At 39.4% G+C, this 20,987-nt stretch overlaps 1 protein-coding gene across 14 annotated transcripts in view; it reads right to left on the bottom strand.

The window, feature by feature from the left end:
- Positions 1-20,987, bottom strand: part of LPP (LIM domain containing preferred translocation partner in lipoma) — a 695,870-nt gene that overhangs the window by 581,934 nt on the left and 92,949 nt on the right. Inside the window, exon 1 of one of the 14 annotated variants that reach the window (XM_059920766.1) lies at positions 19,857-19,878. The exons of 12 other annotated variants lie outside the window; for them this stretch is intronic. The gene's annotated coding sequence lies outside the window, so the exon portion shown is untranslated. Of the gene's footprint in view, positions 1-6,902; positions 6,926-19,856; positions 19,879-20,987 lie in introns of those variants that run through there. One more of the 14 variants, XM_059920767.1, reaches the window with a different exon arrangement.

The raw sequence follows: 20,987 nt of genomic DNA, 5'->3' as shown, positions 1-20,987 counted from the left end.
AAGTAAAACACACACACGCACCGGAGTAATCCTATCACAGCTCTTTCTAAAACTCATAATCCCTCCCTTCTGCTTACAGGGAAAAAAAAACCCAAACATACAGGGGGGTGGAGGATTTACCCCTTCTATGGTTCCTCACCTCCGCAGCCTGCCACTCCCCATTCTTCTCTGTCTTCCCATGCCTTTGCTGTTCCCTTTGTCTTGAAGACGCATGTCTCTCTTCCTTGTGTATTAAAGTCCTAGCCATCTTTCAAGACCTTTCAACACCACACCCCCCAGTGAAGCTCTCCCCAGCAGCAGCACACAGCACGTCCAGGAGGTGATCATCAGTTGTGGACAAACCAATCTACCTACTCCCTGCCCCCCCTTCCATCCCCAGAAACCAGAATCCCCACAGCAACCACAGTGCGCATGTGCGCGCGCGCACACACACACACACACACACACACACACACACACACAGCCAAGCCCTTGCAGTCAGAAGTCCAATTTTCCTATCTCAGCATCCCCCACCAATAGCTTGAGGCCTGCATATGCCAAGCACTCAGTCAAGGCAAGCCCATCACTGAAACTTGGTGCCTTCCACACCAAAGCATCTTTAGCAGTAAACTCGAGAGACCCAAAAGAAAAAAAAAAGTCAGCTGAAAAATCTTCAGAAAAAGGTCAGGAATTTGCTCATGTTAAACCTCTAGAATCAGCACTTGAAAACTGCCCTGCTCACTTCTCAAATCCCGTTGTGTGGTCAGTCTCCTCTCTGGCTTTGAGTCAGAAAGTGGGTGGAAGTCTGGGAAAAGAAATGAGGAGGGGTGGCAGGAGGGGAAGCTCCCAGTGGGAAACAGATCAGGAAAACAAATCTAAAACACATCATTTTTATAACTGCAGACTGAAATTATCTGCTTGCCTTGTGTTTCGTTTTAATTTTCCTCCAGCTTCTCATTTGTAATACTTACACGATTTAAAAAAAAAAAAAAGGAAGAAGGAAAGAAGATGTTTGGAAGTGAAGAATAGGGGTGGGGGAGTGACCAGGACAACAAGGAAAGAAAGAGCGAGTTAGTCTGCTTAGGCAGGCCCTCCCTCTGAACTTTCTCTCCAGGGAGCTATTTGGCAAGAGAACTTCAGAAAACAGTTTTCACTTTCCTTCTCCAAACTCCACCTCCCTCCCCCACCTCATTTTAAAAATCAGCTCCAACCTCCTAAAGAGGGAAAGGAAAAGTGAGACTCAATTCGCTTCACATTTTATACCACTTAAGGAAAACCATTTCTTGGAGCGATTGCTTTACAGTTCAGAGAATAACCTTCTCTCTCATCCCGTTTCTCTCTACTTCTGCAGTTTTCCTTTCATTCCTGTCTTTTTGCCCTTCTTCAACTTGGAAGGGGTTCTCTGCCCTCAGAACTAGCCTCATCCTCCTTCCCATTCAAAATATCTCTTCCCTCTCCCTCTCCCTCTCTCTCTCTCATTTTACAGATAGAACAACACACACAGTGTTGTTCCTATTTTTTTCTATCTGTAAAATGAGAAGTTGGTTCTATTTTCAACACACACAGAACAACACACAGTGTTGTTCCTATTTTCTTGCCTTTATTAGAAGGTAATAAATACCCACAAAGTGGGACTTTATTCATTCATTTATTCAATTTAAATATAGTTTAATAAGCACCTACTAATAAGCACTCTGCTCTCAAAGAGCTAATATTCTAGTAGGGGAGATCAAACAAACCCATCCAAAACTGTAAAGCAACGTCGATGGTGATGTGTCAGAGGGATGGCAGAAGTGATGGACCTCCCCCAGCTCCAAGAACCGTGGAAGCCTTCCTAAATAATGCACCTGGCACACAACAGAATCTCTAAAAAAAAAAAATCTGTTAAGGGAGTAAAGAATATGTGAATTAGTGAAGAAAGAAATGGATAAAGATGCATTTGAGCCTGGCCTTAAAAGGATGATTAAGATTTGGACACACATGAAATGAGAGAGCCAACATGTTAAAGTTAAGGGTCACAGCTGCACAGAGGCAGGAGAATGAGGGGACCGTCTCAGGAATGACCAGCAAGTCTAGCGCAAAAGGGAAATGCTATCAGTGGAGGAGCTGGAAAGGTACCCATTTAGTAAACAAAGAAAGCACTTTCTATGTAATGCATTAGGACCTAGTCACTGGTAAACCTTTACAAATCCTGACTCATTTACTCCCCAGAACAATCTGATTGCCATTTTACACATGAGGAAACTGAAACACAGGTGCAGTATCCTGCCCAGGTTAGAGTGCTAATTGGTGGTGCCTGACTGCCAAGTCTGGCTCCTAACGGCTACGTTATTACATCTCCCTATTATATCGGTGTCAAGGATAGATCACATAGGGCCTCAAATGCCAGGCAGGAGTCCATGCTTTGTTCTGTATGCAAAAGGGAACAACTGAAGGTTTGGGGAGTTAGAATAATAGGGTCACATTTAGAGAGAATGAATAATTTGCATGTGTGAATAAGACTTACTGGAGCTCATGAATGAATTACAGACTAAGATGAACCCACCTCAACTTCACCCCCTGCCCCACCCCCAGTCAGTCATGCTCATCCATCACTGTTTCATTAAGTACACAAGTTGAACAGGATACGCAGTCATTGTTTTCTGTGTACACTCAGACCCTGAAATTTGATTGAAAAAGCCTGTTCCCATCTGCTTTCTGGGCCCAGGATTCCGTGCAGCCTGCCGTAGAGGGAGAGCATGTCTGCAGTCAGCAGTGAATGGCCTCTTGGTCCAGCCAGAATGCTGCGAGAGGCAACACTGTACATGTATTGAATAGTCACAAAAATAGCTCTGCGAAAGGACGCGGGGGGGAAAAAACCTGCACTCTTTAGAACTGACGTGTTTTTCCTTTTCTCTTTCCACCAGTGCTTCTATGACCTAGTAAGGAGGTATCACTGTCGAGTAGGAAGAGCACTGGACCGGAATTCAGGAGACCTGGGCTGAAGTGTCGATTGCCACTTTTTTTTATGCGATCTTGGACAAGTTCTAGGCCTCAGTTTTCCTATCTGTAAAATGAGAAGTCGGTTCTCAACAAGAGTGATCATTCCCCTTTGTGTGTGCGTGTGTGTGTGTATGAGGTTAGCCTGTGTCAAAAGAGATGAATGTGCATTTTGCTTGAAATACAGTACTTTTTTAATCTCAAATGCTTTAAAAATATGATACAAAGTAGAGCTGAGAACTAGATTGTGGAGAGTGAGTTCAGGTAAAAAACCTGGGGTCACATAGCCAAACAGAATTCCACAAATAAAATGTCAAAGTAGTGACCCGTCAAGGGTGGGATTACAAGTGGTTTTCTTTTTTTTTTTACACTTTCCTCCACATTCTAAATTTACAACATGAGCACATGTTACTTTTACCAAAAGAACCACTATGTTTAATATTAATTTGATTATTAATTAATTTTAATAATAACCGGAATCATACCTGCAGGGAATATCGGGAGAGTCCAGAAGCTCACTAACAATGCGAGTGCAGTCTTCATTTTGGTAAATGAAGAACAGAATAGAGACTATCATGACTGCCCCTGGGCCCCCTGCGCACCCACCCACCCACCGCAGCACATGCGGCTTCCGGATGTGCGCACTTCGGCCAGGCTGAGACCCGGAGGGCGGAAGCAGCGTCTCCGGCTCTGGTTAACGCCTGCGCCGAGCCGGGTGCCAGCCCCATTCTAAATGCTTAGTCATGTGATGTCACTCGTATGTGGAACCTAATTTTTTAAAATGATACAAATGAACTTATTTACAAAACAGAAACAGACTTACAGATATCGAAAACAAACTTACGGTTGCCAAAGGGGAAACGTAGGGGGGAGGGATAAATCAGGAGTTTGGGATTAACATACACACACTACTATATATAAGATAGAACCAACAAGGACCTACTGTATGGAACAGAGAACTCCACTCAATATTCTGTGATAACCTATATGAGAAAAGAATCTGAAAAAGAGTGAATATATGTATATGTATAACTGAATCACTTTGCTGTACACCTGAAACTAACACATTATAAATCAACTATACTTCAGTAAAATTTTTAAAAACTGAAAAATAAAAAATAAACGTTTAGTCAATATGTCCTCAAATAACAAACGACCTGGCTTAGAATTACTACAGGAGTAAAGCTGATAATATCCAATTATATCTAAAGAACTTTTTTAAATCATGAAGCCATAAAAAAGGGGGGAAGGGTCATTTTAAAAGACATGTAAACAACCGCCACCACAAAAAATCAAGGCTCTTCTTTCACGGAGTTTAAACATGAGCCTCCCTCACCAGTGAGCCTGCAGGGGATATTCTGTAACTAGGTCACCGGATTTCACTCTATCACGGTAGACCTCTCCAAATGTTCACCAAAGCTACCAACATCTCATGAGGTTAATTTTGGACAACTGCTGAGTTGAACTAAAAGTAACACATTTACTCAAAAAACATTCAGGGAACGGCTCCAATATTCTCGGCACAGCAGAAGACACCAAAATTAAGAAGCTTCCCCACCCTCCAGAAGCTTACAGAAGGGGAAGAATTATACACACGCATAAATAAGAATAGCTCAAGGTACAATGTGATAAGTTCTAAAAGTGCTCCCACTCAAAGCAGTGTGGGGTTCTAGGAAAGAAAACATTATTTCTAGCCTCTGGGATGAGGGTCTGAGGTAATGTTCCAGCAGGACAAGAAGGGAACAAAGGCAGGGATCGGGCAGACCCTGGTCCAGGGTACAGTTCAGCTGGCTGGAGCCCAAAGACACTCAAGAGTGGCCTTAATTCCAGAGTGAAAGACTGGCATCAGATGATGGGGAGAATTCTGAATGCCAGCCTGGGAGGATGGGTGTACTTCCACCAGAGCAAGATGCAGTGCCTCTGCGTGCATAGTGATCTTGTCAGTTGAAGCCAGTCTTTTCTACGTAGTAGTAAATTCAATCAGTAAACAAAAGGTAAAGAGGCTACATATAAACATATATCCAAGCTAGTGTAAATAAGCCACAATAGGCTCAGGAGTAAAATCGTTGGAAGTAATTGTAAATACCCCACAACTAAAAAACACACGCCTTCAAACGCTGAAAATCTGGTGCCGGGGTGGGGGGAGAGAACGAATTAGGAGGGAAGGTGGCAAAAGTCATGGCTCTGTCTTTTGGTTGCTCCAAAGTGGCTCATTCCCGTCCTCTAAGGCCACTGATTTCAGTATCTGTGTCTGTTCCCGTAACACCTTCTCCAAAGTCTAAGCCACCTCAAAAAAGCATGAATGCTTTGGATGAGTAAATTCAACCTCTCAATGGAATGATAACATCATAAGATTGAGGGTTCACTGAAGTCAGAAGAAAACATACCACGTCAACAAAAGAGTAAAGAGAGGGCTTTTCTGCCCCTAAAGCACTGATTTTGCCTGGACACTAGAATCCTCTGGAGTACTTATTTTTTTCAAATGCTGATACCCAGGGCCCCACCCCAGTCCATTTAAATCAGAATGTCTAGACGGGGGACACAGGCATGGTTATAATTAAAACCCCAGGTGATTTTAACACACAGCCAGGATTGAGAGTCACTGCTGGAAGTTTGGATAAAATGTTCAAAGGAAAGCAAGACAGCAAATAAATGAAAAGAACTGACTGGCACCCCAACTCAAGCAGCACAGTAATCCCAATCAGGCACCAGCTCCTTGTCAAGGAATCCTCCCTCTGGTTGGAGAGTCCAGGGTGAGCTCTTGGCGGGGGGAGGGGGGTCAGCTTTCCCCGGGGTCTGTCAGCGGATGCCTTCTAGAGGGTCATCAGCATCCTGTAATTAATGAAGGTATGTCCCCCACATCAGAACACAAGTCAAGGACACCAGGGCAGCAGGAGCCAGCACTGGCTCATGTAAAGTTCTCCCTCCCACAAGGAGGAGTGTGCGGATCTCAGTTTCCAGACTTCAACGCCGGGGCAGTGTGGACGTGGGGCTAGAGGCTTTGCAATTAGGTAAATGCTGACTCTGCCACTTTCTTCGTGAACTTAAGCAAGTCCTTTCATCTCTCCAAGCCTATGTTTCCTTATTTGTAAACTGGGAATTAGAATATAAGCCTTGCATGTCGTTTTTCTTCTAAGGTTAAGAATGCTGTTTGTTTGCAGCAACATGGATGGACCTAGAGATTATCATACTAAGTGAAGTAAGCCAGACAGAGAAAGACAAATATCATATGATATCGTTTCTATGTGGAATCTTAAAAAAACTGATACAAGTGAACTTATATCCAAAACAGAAATAGACCCACAGACATAGAAAACAAATTTATGGTTACCAAAGGGGAAAGGGGCAGGGAGATAAATTAGGAGTTTGAGATTAACATATATACACTACTATATATAAGTAACCCATGAGGATCTACTGTATACCACAGAGAACTATACTCAGTATTTTGTAATAACCTATAAGGGAAGAGAATCTGAAAAAGAATATATATATACACACACACACACACACACACACACACATATATATGTATAGCTGAATCACTTTGCTGTACACCTGAAACTAACACAACATTGTAAATCAACTATACTTCAATAAAAAATAAAATAAAATAAAAATACAGAAAAAAAAAGATGTCTGGTACATACCAGATGCTCACTAAATGACAATGAATATATTATTATCATTATTGAGCAAATAAACCGACCTGAAATTGCCCCCAAAATTGTATTCCATGACCACACCGTGAACTGAAGACAAAAATAAGAAATATATGTGGCAGACAACCAATTGCATCTCATACACCAGGAAGAAGTATTATTTGCACTTCCAGTGACAACTAAAAACCAGCCTGTTTAAACTTAGAATGTAATTTATTGCCCTCAGTCATACCTGTCAGCAAATACAAACTGGCCAGGACTCCATCAGTCATCAAGACTCACCTTTCCTCTATTCAGCCTTTATCACACAACAGAAAGACAAAGCTGAAAGGTCTCCGGAGAAGACATGACCATCAGGCTCACTGTGCAAGCGAGAGAGGAAACCAAGACTGACGGGGGACACACAGCGTGTAAGGAGCACGTCTGTCCTCAAGAAGGTGGTCAATTTTAATTAAACTTAGGAGCTACTGATGTTCAGAATAGAACTGTAAACACACCCTAATTAATGAGTTTACTAACACTTCTTCTCATAAGACAGGCAGTATGGAAATTAAATGCCTTACTCTATGTGTGCCAGGAACAGCTCCAAAGCCAGGACTAAAAGCCAGGTCTGGGGGATTCCAAGCACTGGAATGGAGATGGGGTCAAATGTTCAGGGTCCCCCACCACCTGATCCTTAAGGATCACCAGCAGAATTAGTAGACGGCGACCATGGAAACCATTTGTAAACAAATTAACAGTAGATAAACGTGAGGAATTTTTTCCAGTCTGACCTGGAGACACCTACATGTTGTATCTCAGTACAAAAGCATAAAAATCCACTGAAAGAAGATTAGTACCCATTACCCACTTGGGCCAAATGCCAAATAGCTGAGTGTTAAAAATCAATACTAAGCCAAAACTGAGACTGAAATCTATTACCATCATCATCTAGATTTCCTTGATACAAGAATAAATACAAAATTTCTCTGTGTTGAAGATAATTTATCAATTATTTGTTGTGCATGATTGTGGAGGTCTTCCTGATCATGAAATGTTGAGGGGACAAAGTTGGCAATCTTCCTGTAATTTATCTTTTAAAAAAATTAAACAATTCTTAAATAGGACTTTTCTAGAAAGATTCATGGCCTTACGTAAAATTAAATACTGAAACTTAAAAACAGTTCCTAATAGTCACTCTTTTTAATTATGAATGCATTCACCAACCAATCCTATAATGACTCGAATTATAATATAATTTAATCTCATAACAATGCCTCTATTACAATTTATATTTTTATAAACACTTATTAGCTAAGAAAGAATATGATGTTCTTCCCAAAGTTACCTCGCTAATGTACCCTATTAACTAAGATTTCACTAATCTAATACTAGCATTTACTATCAATTTATTTCCCTAATTGTTTAACAATTCAAAAGTTCTTAATAATTATTTTACCCATAAATTTAACAGCTTTCACAATCACCATTAAATATTGTTGCATTTTGCTCTTGTATACTTTCATATGTCAATGGATTTGTAGAATTTCAGGGTATAAAACACTTTTAGAAGACTTTTCACTACAAATTACATGTAAAAGATTCACTTATATTTGAAAGTAACAATCTGGAAATTAATTTGCCAGATATTAGGTGGAAAGTAATATCTGGATATAAACAACAAATCTGAAATACATGTTTGTTCATATTGCAAATGATTTTATGCTGATATGACAGAACTTATGTGATGTTAGCACTCAATCGCTTCCTGCACAGAGATGCCCAAAATATTAATGAAGTAGGCATATGGCTATCTTACCCTTCCAAGGGCTGAAGCAGAGATCTAAGCCAAAGAGCATCTTTACACCAAATATTAAAGCAAAAAACAAAGTCAGTGCATCCTTAAAGGCAACTGAGTTGCCTAATTCTAAAATGGCACTTCTGGATTTAAAGTGTCTTAGCATGGAAACACAACATGGGGCAAAAACTAGAATTTTCAATACATATATATCAAAGGCCTGACATGAATCAGGTACCATACTAAGTAAGATATCTAGAACTCACAGTTCAGCACAGGAGACAAATATGTACACAACAACCATCACTGTGTTCATAGAGGTCTGGCACAGAGTGTGTGTAGTGGGGAGCAGGGTATCAGGAAAACCTTCACAGAACAGGTCTTTCAAGCCCCAAATGGAGGCTGCATGACCTGAATCTATGAACAAGCTCAGAGAAACAGTGGTGCTCTAGAATGGCAGGGTGGACAGGAATAGTGACAAATGTCATGGCTTTCCAGACCTGGCTTTGAGTCTCAGTTCTGTGACTACTACCTCTGTGACCTGGGAGAGTAACATAAAATATATGAGCCTCAGTGTCCTCATCTGTAAAATGGGGTAGCATCTCTACTTTGAGTGGGTGTTGGAGAGATTGTACAAGGTATCTAGTGGAAGCATCTAGCACAGTCTCCGGCTGTGGATACGGCATTCTGTATCTTTTTTGCTCCTTTCCCAATATCAATGCACATGCCTAGTACATGACTGCAGCCAAATGGTTCTTAACCCTGTTGTTGAAACAACCAAGATGTTTCCACAACTCCATCAAGGCAGAGGGTACTTTCCCAAGAAGCCATAATAGGAATAACACTTAAGTAAGCCACTCAAACATTTTATAACCTCCCTGGCCTGGGGTGGGAGTGAGTCGGAATGTGAGGGTCTATCTGTGTTTGTCCAGCACTACACAGAGGAGACAGACCCTGTGACTGGTGAGTATGGCTGAGAAAGACAAAGCCTCCAGGGATCTAAATATTTAGGCATCAATTTCTGTTGGAAGTCCTGCTGAGAGGTTACACTCCAGGAAGGCAACTATCCTCCGATAACAGTTGCCCTGGGTGATTTTTGATCCTCCAGCTACACATGCCACATCTTCCACCAAAGGAGAGGCAGTGAAGGAATTCTACCCACTGCGTCTGGTGGGCACAAGCTTGTTGGGGCCCTGAGAGGAAGATGCCCATGGAGCAGCGAATATTCTCCTTTAGACCCTCCAAACGCTTTGCTCTGATTCTTCCTTCACCATGCAGTGTCTCTAACAAGCAATCCCATTCCAACAGCATCCAAGGCAGAGCACAGACACCGGCAAGCCAGTTAATGCAAAGCTCTTGCTCCCAGGCATGTATGAAAGTGGCACTGAGTTGATCCCAGGCTGCCTCATGCACCTGACTAACGCAATTTCCTCCCCATCCCACTACTGAAACCCTGATTCGCTATTTTAAAAAAGGGGAGTGGGAGGTTCCAGGCCTAAAATGATGAGGACCAGATACAAACTGTGCTGACCACACAATAAATTGAGGCCCTGTCTCATACTGGCAGACACTTCCAAATCAGCAGAGGTAACACCTACTGAACTGGTACAATCTTACTGAACTTGTCCTGCCCTTATAAGGGCACCTTCATCTGTAGTGGCTCTCACCTTCTTCTGTAGTTTTAGAATACATCACGTGTAGAATTTAACTTCTTAAGAATAGTTGGGCATATCCAATTCTAGTTTAATGTCTAGCCACTGAAATTCATCATGCATTTATTGAGCAAAAACCATGTGCACAGATGGTCCTGAGCTAGCCCCTAGAAGTACAAAGGTGAACCAAGATACAACCGTTGACTCACGTAGCACAATGATTTGCCTTGTAGGCACTAAGTAAAGGTTAACTGTTGAGTGTTGCAATACATAAATATTATAAATATTAATTGTAATGTTAAAAATACAGGACTTATTTAACAGTGGAGGACTGGTTTAAAAAGCAAGCCACAGAACAGCAGTCTGCAGTGTGTACACACACACACGCACACACACACACACACACACACACACATATACACAGGATAGAACATTATTCACTATAATGTATTTTGAGGTAATAGGATTACAGGCAATACAAATTTTGTTCCTTATACTTTCCTGTGATTTCCAAATTTTCTATAATGAAAATTAATTACTTGTATATTCAAAAAGAACACAAATATAATATTGAAAATAAAGAAAGGGCTTCCCTGCTGGCGCAGTGGTTAAGAATCCGCTTGCCAATGCAGGGGACACGGGTTCGAGCCCTGGTCCGGGAAGATCCCACATGCCACGGAACAACTAAGCCCGTGCGCCACAACTACTGAGCTTGCGCTCTAGAGCTCACGGGCCACAACTACTGAGCCCGCATGCCACAACTACTGAAGCCCGCGCGCCTACAGCCCGTGCTCTGCAACAAGAGAAGCTACCTCCATGAGAAGCCCGTGCACCACAGCGAAGAGCAGCCCCCGCTCGCAGGAACCAGAGAAAGCCCGCGCACAGCAACAAAGACCCAACGCAACCAAAAATAAAAATAAATAATAAATAAATTTTAAAAAAAAAACCCAGCTCATTTAACTTTAAAAAAAAAAAAGAAAAGAAAGAAAGCACACTAATAGCTCAGAATTCTGAGTTCCCAAAGAGCTCCTGTATTAAACCTAGATATGTGACACCTCAGCCCCTCACTCAGAAGATGTATGTGCGTGCATGTGCATGCACGCACCTAAGTACACATTTATGGCTGATACCAACTAATCTAAAATACGGGATCCTCTGTAAGATCCTGGTTGGGATGGGAAGGTGCAGGGAAGATTGGACAAGCTCCAGGAGATAGGTGGTCATCTTTCAGAGCAGCTGAAACTGGAATACATCAGCGCAGTCGCTGATCAGAAAAGCTATTCAAATCTATAAGATGCATGAGACAGAGAAAACCAACAGTGGTTTCCAGTCCAAGTCCTAAACTGAAAATGCAGAAGGGCAGAGCTCCCGAGCACAGGCATTGCCTGGTAAACTAGCTGCTTCTCCCAGGGGCATTTCTATGTGTGTATTTCGGGGTGACAAGCGGCAATGTTTATATCATTTATATAGTAATGATTCATGATTAAGCTTTACACCTCTAGAGAGGCCAGGAAGTTATACACAGAATTCTTTGCAAATATGTTGTCTGATTGTTAGGACTAAAAAGAAAGTAACTGCTGTTTAGAACATATACCTTTGGAAGGGGAACCAAACCAGAAACACTGTAGCAAGGTCAATGAGAGCTGACAACTTCAAGCTCAGAAATACTTAATGAGCACCTACTACACTCCAGGCACTGTAGGTATTTGTAGCACAGTAGGTATTTGTAGCACAGTAATGAATAAATGCCTTCACAGAGCTTAACTTCAGAAGAGTTTAGGAGGAAACAATAAAACCAAAAAGGGGATATGGAATCCTGCTACTATATGATACAGTATTGCAGCCCAAATACACTTGATGGTACAGATCAAAGTATCAAAGCTATTAATAGGTGTAAATGGGTTGGGAAGAGGGGGGCAGTTATTTGTTCCTGATTAAAGAAATTTGACAAGTTCATACTAAGAGCTATGAGAAGTCCTACAGCAAAGAAATGTGTCTAAATTTGCATAAGCTGTCATTTCTCAAACATGTTTGACCACAAAAATTTCCCTTTTCATGGAATAGCCATCCACAGATCAAAGAAGGCTAACATTTAGCAGAACTCAGTTTGCAAAATGCACAAAAATGGCTGTGCCATCAATATTAAATTATCAGGTGAGTTCTTTTAAAGAAGATAGGAGACATTTATTATGCGTTCTATAAAAATTAACAAACTTTTAAATTTTGACTCCTGAAGGTATGAAACTTATTTATTTGTAATTCTTCATTCCCAAAAATCTAGGAAAAAGAGATTTTGGTATATTTCCCAACTTCATGGAGATTTATGGAGCTGTAAAGCCAGCCTTCCAAAACCCTAAAACCTCTGGGATCCCTTCTCACCCCATGTGGCTACGGGCTACAAGCAGAGATGTCACTGAAACAAAGGCAGTTGGCAGAAGTGGGCAAAGTGAGTAATCAGCGTGTGACCAGGTGCTACAGACAACAGACACAGAGTCACAGGTGCTCACCAAAAAGTATGCAGCCAAGTTCTCATAATCTATTTCAGGTAGGAGGAGTGGTTACAGATCCCTGAGAAGGAGGAGAGGACAGATAATGCCTAAACCCCTCTTTTGTTTTAAACATCTTTCCTGTTAAATATGTTAGGAGAAATGGATGAGAGAGGTTGACTTATAAAAGGTCAAGTATTCTGGATTGACAGTGAGGAGATACAGGTTTGATTCTGGTCTCAGTCTTTAGCCAGAACCTCTCAATTGTCCTCTAGTCACCCTATTCCACTGTTCACCATCATTCACTCTCCTTCACATCTAGTCAAGGTATAGGTTAAAAAGTAACCATCAATCTCAAATCACAAAGAATTGTTTAACTAAATGGTGTTGGGGCCCTAGACAGCCATTTGGATAAAGATAAAATTAGAGCCATTCATCACATCACATATAAGAATAAACTGCAAATGAATCAGATATCTAAATGTGAAAAGTGAAACTATAGGCTTCCCTGGTGGTGCAGTGGTTAAGAATCCACCTGCTAGTGTAGGGGACACGGGTTCGAGCCCTGGTCTGGGAAGATCCCACATGCCACAGAGCAGCTGGGCCCGTGCGCCACAACTACTGAGCCTGCGCGCCTAGAGCCCGTGCTCCATAACAAGGAAAGCCACCGCAATAAGAAGCCCGTGCACCACAAGGAAGAGTAGCCCCCGCTCACCGAAGCTAGAGAAAGCCTGCACATAGCAACGAAGACCCAACGCAGCCAAATTAATTAATTAATTAATTAATTACTTTTTTTTAAAGAAAGTGAAACTATGCACGTACTGGAAGATAACGCAAGCAAATATCGTGTCAGGAAATGCTTTCTAACTATGATCAAAGAACAGAAGCAATAAAAAAAAGAAAAGATTGTTAAACTTGTCTATATAAATATAAATGTTGCCTTTTTTCATGACAAAAAGAGAAAAGCACTATAAACAAAGTCAAAAAACAAACTGGGATAAAATATTCATAATATATTTCATAAATTAAGGGCTAATTTACAGAGACATTTTTGAGGGAAAAAAAGACCAAAATCCAAATTTAAAAAATGGGCAAAAGATATGAACAGACAATTCACAAAAAGGGAATTTATAAAATTAACTAATATGGTCTTTAAACACAGGAAAAGATGTTCAACTTCATTCATAATAGGATATATGCAAATTTAAACTACACTGAGATATCATTTCTCACCCATCACATTGGCAGCAATTCAAAAGCTTGACGATACACTCTGTGGTTGAGGATGCTGGTGGGACACCCCCATGGAGAGGAATATGGCACTACCTACCTAACAAAACATTCTCCCTTGACCTGGCATTCCCTCTTTTAAGAATATAGCCTGAAGATACACCTCCAATGTTATAAAAATAAATATGCGTAATATTATTCATGGCAGGAAACTACTCAACTGTCCAAGCATAGGAGATCAGTCATATAAAAGAAGGAGACAGAAAGAGAGAAAGAAAGAAGGAAGGAAAGGCAGAAAGTAAGGCAAAAAGATGGAAAATAAGAAGGAAGAAAAGAGAGAGAAGGGAAGAGAGAGACAAAGAGAAAGACAGAAGGACAGAAGAAAAGAAGGAAGGAAGTTCTAAAGAAAGAAGAAAGGAGGAAGAGAGAAAGAAAGAAGAAAAGAATTTTTAAAAAGCAAAGTACAAAAGAGCATATATGTTACCTTTTGTGTAAGAAAGAAAAGGAAATATGAGAGACACAAGAAGGATAACCAAGAAAACAATGAGGCTGATTACCTACAAGAGGTGTAGGGAGTAACAGGGTAGAAGAAATATTGGAGGGAGTAGCACTTCTCTGAGTATACTTTTTTGTTTAGTTTTGACATTTGAAGCTTGTTAACATTTTACGTATTCAAAAAATAAAATTAAATCAACAAGACAAGGGTGGGAAGGAGAGAAAATAAAATCCAAAGCCAAATGAAACAACTGAACTCAAACAAATTTCAAATGAACAACATAATGACACTGAGGGGTTGGGGGGAAGGATCGTAAAGAAAAAAGAACCAATCCAGGTAATTCCTAAACACAGTATTTGACAATATACCCTCAATCCTGGGAAGGGTTAAAGATGGGGGGAGAAGATCACAAGCAAACCCTGAATTCTTTTTAGCAGGTTTGTTTTGTGTAGTGTACAATAATAAAAATAAAATCATTATTATTATTATTTGTATACACATATATGGATACACATCCATATAGCACAGGTATGTATATATGTGGGTGCTTTATATATACACGTATTTGCCTATATACTTTTATGTGTAAAATTTCCTGGCTCTGGCCATTGGAAGGGCCTAGGACCAAAGGCACCACAGTACACATGAGCATACGTAGCACTCAAATATTGGTCCCTAACAGCATTCTCCACTGAAAAGAACCAGGACACAGTGAAGAAATGGTTGACTTCAGAGCTCAAGCACAGAAGATACAAGATTAAACTAAAATATCTTTTTATCTGAGCAGGTAAATAAGTGCTAGCAACAACAAAGATGGGGACATATCACAAGGACACAGGAGCCAGCTTAAAGGGGCTCCACTGCAATAGTCTGGGACAATTTAAGCATCACAATAATTAAATAGCACTAATTAATTATACAAGATTGAAACAGAAAACTGGAGTCCATACCTATATTTGAAACAGAGAGAAAGAGAAGAGAAGGAGTCTTGCTTAGAGTAGACTGCAGAATGTTGCATAATAAACATTAAGAAAGCACTAAATATGGAAAACCATCATTTGGCAAACATCATAGTAAAGACTGGTTTCACAAGAATTTCAAGGAAATTTTTGATGAGGAGCAAGAATAAAGTATCTCCTTGTGGACTGCTTAATAACTGCAAGGGAAAAATGGTAACTATATAGTGGAGAAACTGAAGCAATACCTTGACTCACCATCGTGAGCCTCAAGACAGAATTCCCGCAGAGGACACAACATCACCTACATAATATTCTAGTGGGGAATGCATAACTGAATCTTAACACAAAGAAACAGTGGACAAACCCAACATGAGGAATATTATATTTCTCAAAAGGGCGGCACTGTATTCTTCAAAAATGTCTACATCATAAAAAAAGAAGAAAGGCTGTGGAAATGTTCCAGATTAAAAGAGACTAAAGAAACATGACAACTAAATGCACTGCCTGATTTTAGGCTGGATTCTCTACTAGAGGGGAAAAATGCTGTCAAGCATATTATATAACTGGCAAGCTGACAAAACAGAAGTACAAAACAATAGATTAAAGTATTAAATCAGACTACAAAAAAAGAAAATTACAGACCAATATCACTGATGAATACAGATGCAAAAATCCTCAACAAAATACTAGCAAACAGAATCCAACAACACATTAAAAGGATCATACACCATGATCAAGCGGGATTTATCCCAGGGATGCAAGGATTCTTCAATATATGCAAATCAGTCACTGTGATACACCATATTAACAAATTGAATAATAAAAACCATACGATCGTCTCAATAGATGCAGAAAAAGCTGTTGACAAAATTCAACACCCATTTATGATAAAAACTATCCAGAAAGTGGGCATAGAGGGAACCTACCTCAACATAATAAAGGCCATATACGACAAAGCCACAGCAAACATCATTCTCAATGGTGAAAAACTGAAAGCATTTCCTCTAAGACCAGGAACAAGACAAGGATGTCCACTCTCACCACTATTATTCAACATAGTTTTGGAAGTCCTAGCCATGGCAATCAGAGAAGAAAAAGAAATAAAAGGAATACAAATTGGAAAAGAAGAAGTAAAACTGTCACTGTTTGCAGATGACATGATACTATATGTAGAGAATCCTAAAGATGCCACCAGAAAACTACTAGAGCTAATCAATGAATTTGGTAAAGAAGCAGGATACAAAATTAATGCACAGAAATGTCTTGCATTCCTATACACTAATGATGAAAAATCTAAAAGAGAAATTAAGGAAACACTCCCATTTACCACTGCAACAAAAAGAATAAAATACCTAGGAATAAACCTACCCAGGGAGACAAAAGACCTGTATGCAGAAAACTATAAGACACTGATGAAAGAAATTAAAGATGATACCAACAGATGGAGAGATATACCATGTTCTTGGATTGGAAGAATCAAGATTGTGAAAATGACTATATTACCCAAAGCAATCTACAGATTCAATGCAATCCCTATCAAATTACCAATGGCATTTTTTACATAACTAGAACAAAAAAATCTTAAAATTTGTATGGAGACACAAAAGACCCCAAAGAGCCAAAGCAGTCTTGAGGCAAAAAAACGGAGCTGGAGGAATCAGACTCCCTGACTTCAGACTATACTACAAAGCTACAGTAATCAAGACAATATGGTACTGGCACAAAAACAGAGATATAGATCAATGGAACAGGATAGAAAGCCCAGAGATAAACCCACGCACCTATGGTCAACTCATCTATGACAAAGGAGGCAAGGATATACAATGGAGAAAAGACAGTCTCTTCAATAAGTGGTGCTGGGAAAACTGGACAGCTACATGGAAAAGAATGAAATTAGAACACTCCCTAACACCATACACAAAAATAAAGTTAAAATGGATTAGAGACCTAAATGTAAGACCGGACACTATAAAACTCTTAGAGGAAAACATTGGAAGAATACACTTTGACATAAATCACAGCAAGATCTTTTTTGATCCACCTCCTAGAGTAATGGAAATAAAAACAAAAATAAACAAAGGGGACCTAATGAAACTTAAATTTTGCAAAGCAAAGGAAACTACAAACAAGACGAAAAGACAACCTCAGAATGGGAGAAAATATTTGCAAACAAATCAACGGACAAAGGATTAATCTCCAAAATATATAAACAGCTCATGCAGCTCAATATTAAAAAAACAAACAACCCAATCCAAAAATGGGCAGAAGACCTAAATAGACATTTCTCCAAAGAAAACATACAGATGGCCAAGAAGCACATGAAAAGCTGCTCAACATCACTAATTATTAGAGAAATGCAAATCAAAACTACAATGAGGTATCACCTCACACCAGTTAGAATGGGCATCATCAGAAAGTCTACAAACAACAAATGCTGGAGAGGGTGTGGAGAAAATGGAACCCTCTTGCACTGTTGGTGGGAATGTAGATTGATACAGCCACTATGGAGAACAGTATGGAGGTGCCTTAAAAAACTAAAAATAGAACTACCATACAACCCAGCAATCCCACTACTGGGCGTATACCCTGAGAAAACCATAATTCAAAAAGACACATGCACCCCAATGTTCACTGCAGCACTATTTACAATAGCCAGGTCATGGAAGCAACCTAAATGCCCATCAACATATGAATGGATAATGAAGATGTGGTACATATAACCAATGGAATATTGCTCAGCCATAAAAAGGAACAAAATTGGGTCATTTGTAGAGATGTGGATGAATCTAGAGACTGTCATACAGAGTAAAGTAAGTCAGAAAGAGAAAAACAAATATCGTATATTAACGCATATATGTGGAACCTAGAAAAATGGTACAGATGAACCGGTTTGCAGGGCAGAAATTGAGACACAGATGTAGAGAACAAACATATGGACACCAAGGGGGGAAAGCGGTGGGGGGCAGGGGGGGTGGTACTGTGATGAATTGGGAGATTGGGATTGACATGTATACACTAATATGTATTAAATGGATAACTAATAAGAACCTGCTGTATAAAAAAATATATAAAATAAAATTCAAAAAAAAGTATTAAATCAATGTTATGGGTACTGAAGTTGATAACTATAATGTGAATATGAAGAGATGATCTTTATTATTAGGAAATACACACTGCACTTAGGCATAGGGGGCCATGATGTATCATGACATGTGCAACTTCCTCTCAAACACTGTAGAAAAAATACTGTAGAAAAATATATATATGTATATGTGTTTGTGTGTGTGTGTGTGTGTGTATACACATAAGAAGAAGATAGAGAGGGGAGACTGCAAATGGGATAAAATGTTAACAATTGATGAATCTGATGAAAGCATATGGGTATTCTACCATATGACCCAGCAATTCCACTTCTGGATATATATGTGAAGAAAACAAAAACACTAAATTGAAAAGACATACACACCCCAATGTTCATAGCAGTATCATTTACAACTGCCAAGATATGGAAGCAACTTAAGTGTCCCTCAACAGATGAATGGACAAAGAAGATGTGATATATAATGGAATATTGTTCAGCCATAAAAAAGAATAGTTTTGCCATTTGCAATAACATGGATGAACCGGGAGGGTATTATGCTTAGTGAAATGAATCAGACAGAAAGAAATACTGTATGATATCACTTACATGTGGAATCTAAAAAATAAAAAAAACTAGTGAATATAACAAAACAGAAACAGACTCACAGATATAAAGAACAAACCAGTGGTTACCAGTGGAGAAAGGGAAGTGGGTAGGGGCAAGATACAGGTAGGGGATTAAGAGGCACAAACTACTATGTACAAAATAAATAATCTACATGAATATATCGTACAGTACAGGGAATATAGCCAATATTTTTAAATAACTATAAATGGAGTATAACCTTTAAAACCTGTGGATCACTATGTTGTACACCTGTAATTTAAATAATAGTGTACATCCACTATACCTCAATAAAAAAATAATTTTAAAAATTTTTTAAATTTTAAAAGCTTATGGGTATTGTTTGGACTATTTTTTTTATGTTGGAAATCACTTACAATAAAAAATTAAAGTAATAACCACTGAGAAAGAGAAGGGGAAAAAATGTAACAATTAAGAAGTAGCTCTGTTTTCTAACAGGATTTGAAAGTAATTAATAAATTAAGTCAAAACTACTTCATTCCATATAATATGTGTCTGTATGTTTCATAGCGATACAAAGAATTTTGCACATTTTAATTTCTTAACATGGAAGATTATCCTATCATTTCTTCTTCTAAAACTCCTGGGGTAAATAATACATAACATGTACAAGGCCACAGTGTATATGTAACCAGGGCTACAATTACAAGATTTGTAGGTCAATTCAAGCCTCTGAAATTCCAGTTCACCACATTTGCAATCCGAGTACTATTTCCCTTCTAGAAAGAGCAAGTTTAGAGTTGGAAGAAGAGCTATATCTAACAAGGTAATAGCTAGCATCAATTTTTTAAAATCTATCAGCAGTGGCCTTTGAGGTTAAAGATCACCAAGTGCATGGTGTTGGGGAGGCGGATGGGCAAGGAACACTCTTTTTGTCAAAATATAAACTAGGTCACATGTGCTACACACCTGAACTTCCCAGCAGGAGGAAAAAATAGTGAATCAGGCCTTGCAGTTTTCTTCCTGGATAAGTTTGGAGAGGGAAATAAAAAGATATGAAGGTTAGACATTATGAGGTCAAGAACCATCAGCCAAATAGAATTTGATGTTTAAACAGAAACAGGTAAAATATCTGGGAAGGCAGCAGAACTCTCAGCCCTCTGGTTCCAAAACAGGGCCTGCTGACTGGGGAAAAAAATATATATATATATAAAATTAAAAATTATACTGCAGCTGAATACTAGGTATTGTTCCTTTCCAAAAAGCATTAAAATATAAATGTCAGTTAGCTTAAATGGTATTTTATTGTACAGACTTTAAAAAGACCTGAACAATTAAAGCGATGAAATATATTCCTTGCTATCATTTTATACGTTCCTAGAAGCATAAAAGAAGGCACGTACCAGTGTAAAAAATATTAAGCCCTTCTCTCCCTTTATGTTTATTTTAAGGCCTCGCAGAACTTAAGAGCCTTCTCAGGTAGAGTTCCCAGTGCGTTCGTGTTGTTTGGGTGAAATTCTTGGTCCTCCAGCAGTTTCACTTGTGTGTCAGGGGTGTGACAGCCCATGGAGAGAGATATTTACCAAGATACCACCAAAGACACAGGTTAAAGATCAAGATGAGATCAATGGGTCTCCAAGGAGCTCTAAAATAAGACTGAAGCTCAGACACTCTAATTCAGGTGAGCAGCTTAAGGACAGGGCATTTTTTTTTCTTAGCTCCTCCAGAGATTTTAATAGGTGGCCAGGCTTGCAAACCACTGGACTGGAAGATTGTAAACTCCCCTGCAGCTCCTAAGCTCTAGGAAAAACTTCACCTGCTGCTTTACAGTATCCTTAGACTGACACTGACAGCATCCTACGATTTCTCTCCCTGGTTCAGTTTCCACAAAAATAAAATGGCAAAAATGACAAACCAATTTCACCAAGCTAGAGGAAAAAAAGGTGATAGATTTTAAGGTACTTTGTATATGTATCAGTTTTTATCAACTTCCTTACATAATATATAAAAGCATTCCTTAACTTTTCAAAGGTATTGCTCTCCTACCAAATAGTCTATAAGCAGTCTAAGGCTCTGAAAATAGCCTCAACCTTCTTTTCC

This window comes from Balaenoptera ricei, chromosome 4, assembly GCF_028023285.1.
Source record: "Balaenoptera ricei isolate mBalRic1 chromosome 4, mBalRic1.hap2, whole genome shotgun sequence".
In the NCBI taxonomy this organism is placed as follows: domain Eukaryota; kingdom Metazoa; phylum Chordata; class Mammalia; order Artiodactyla; family Balaenopteridae; genus Balaenoptera; species Balaenoptera ricei.
The sequence above is the reverse complement of the archived record's forward strand: the minus strand, read 5'-3'. Positions and strand labels throughout refer to the sequence as shown.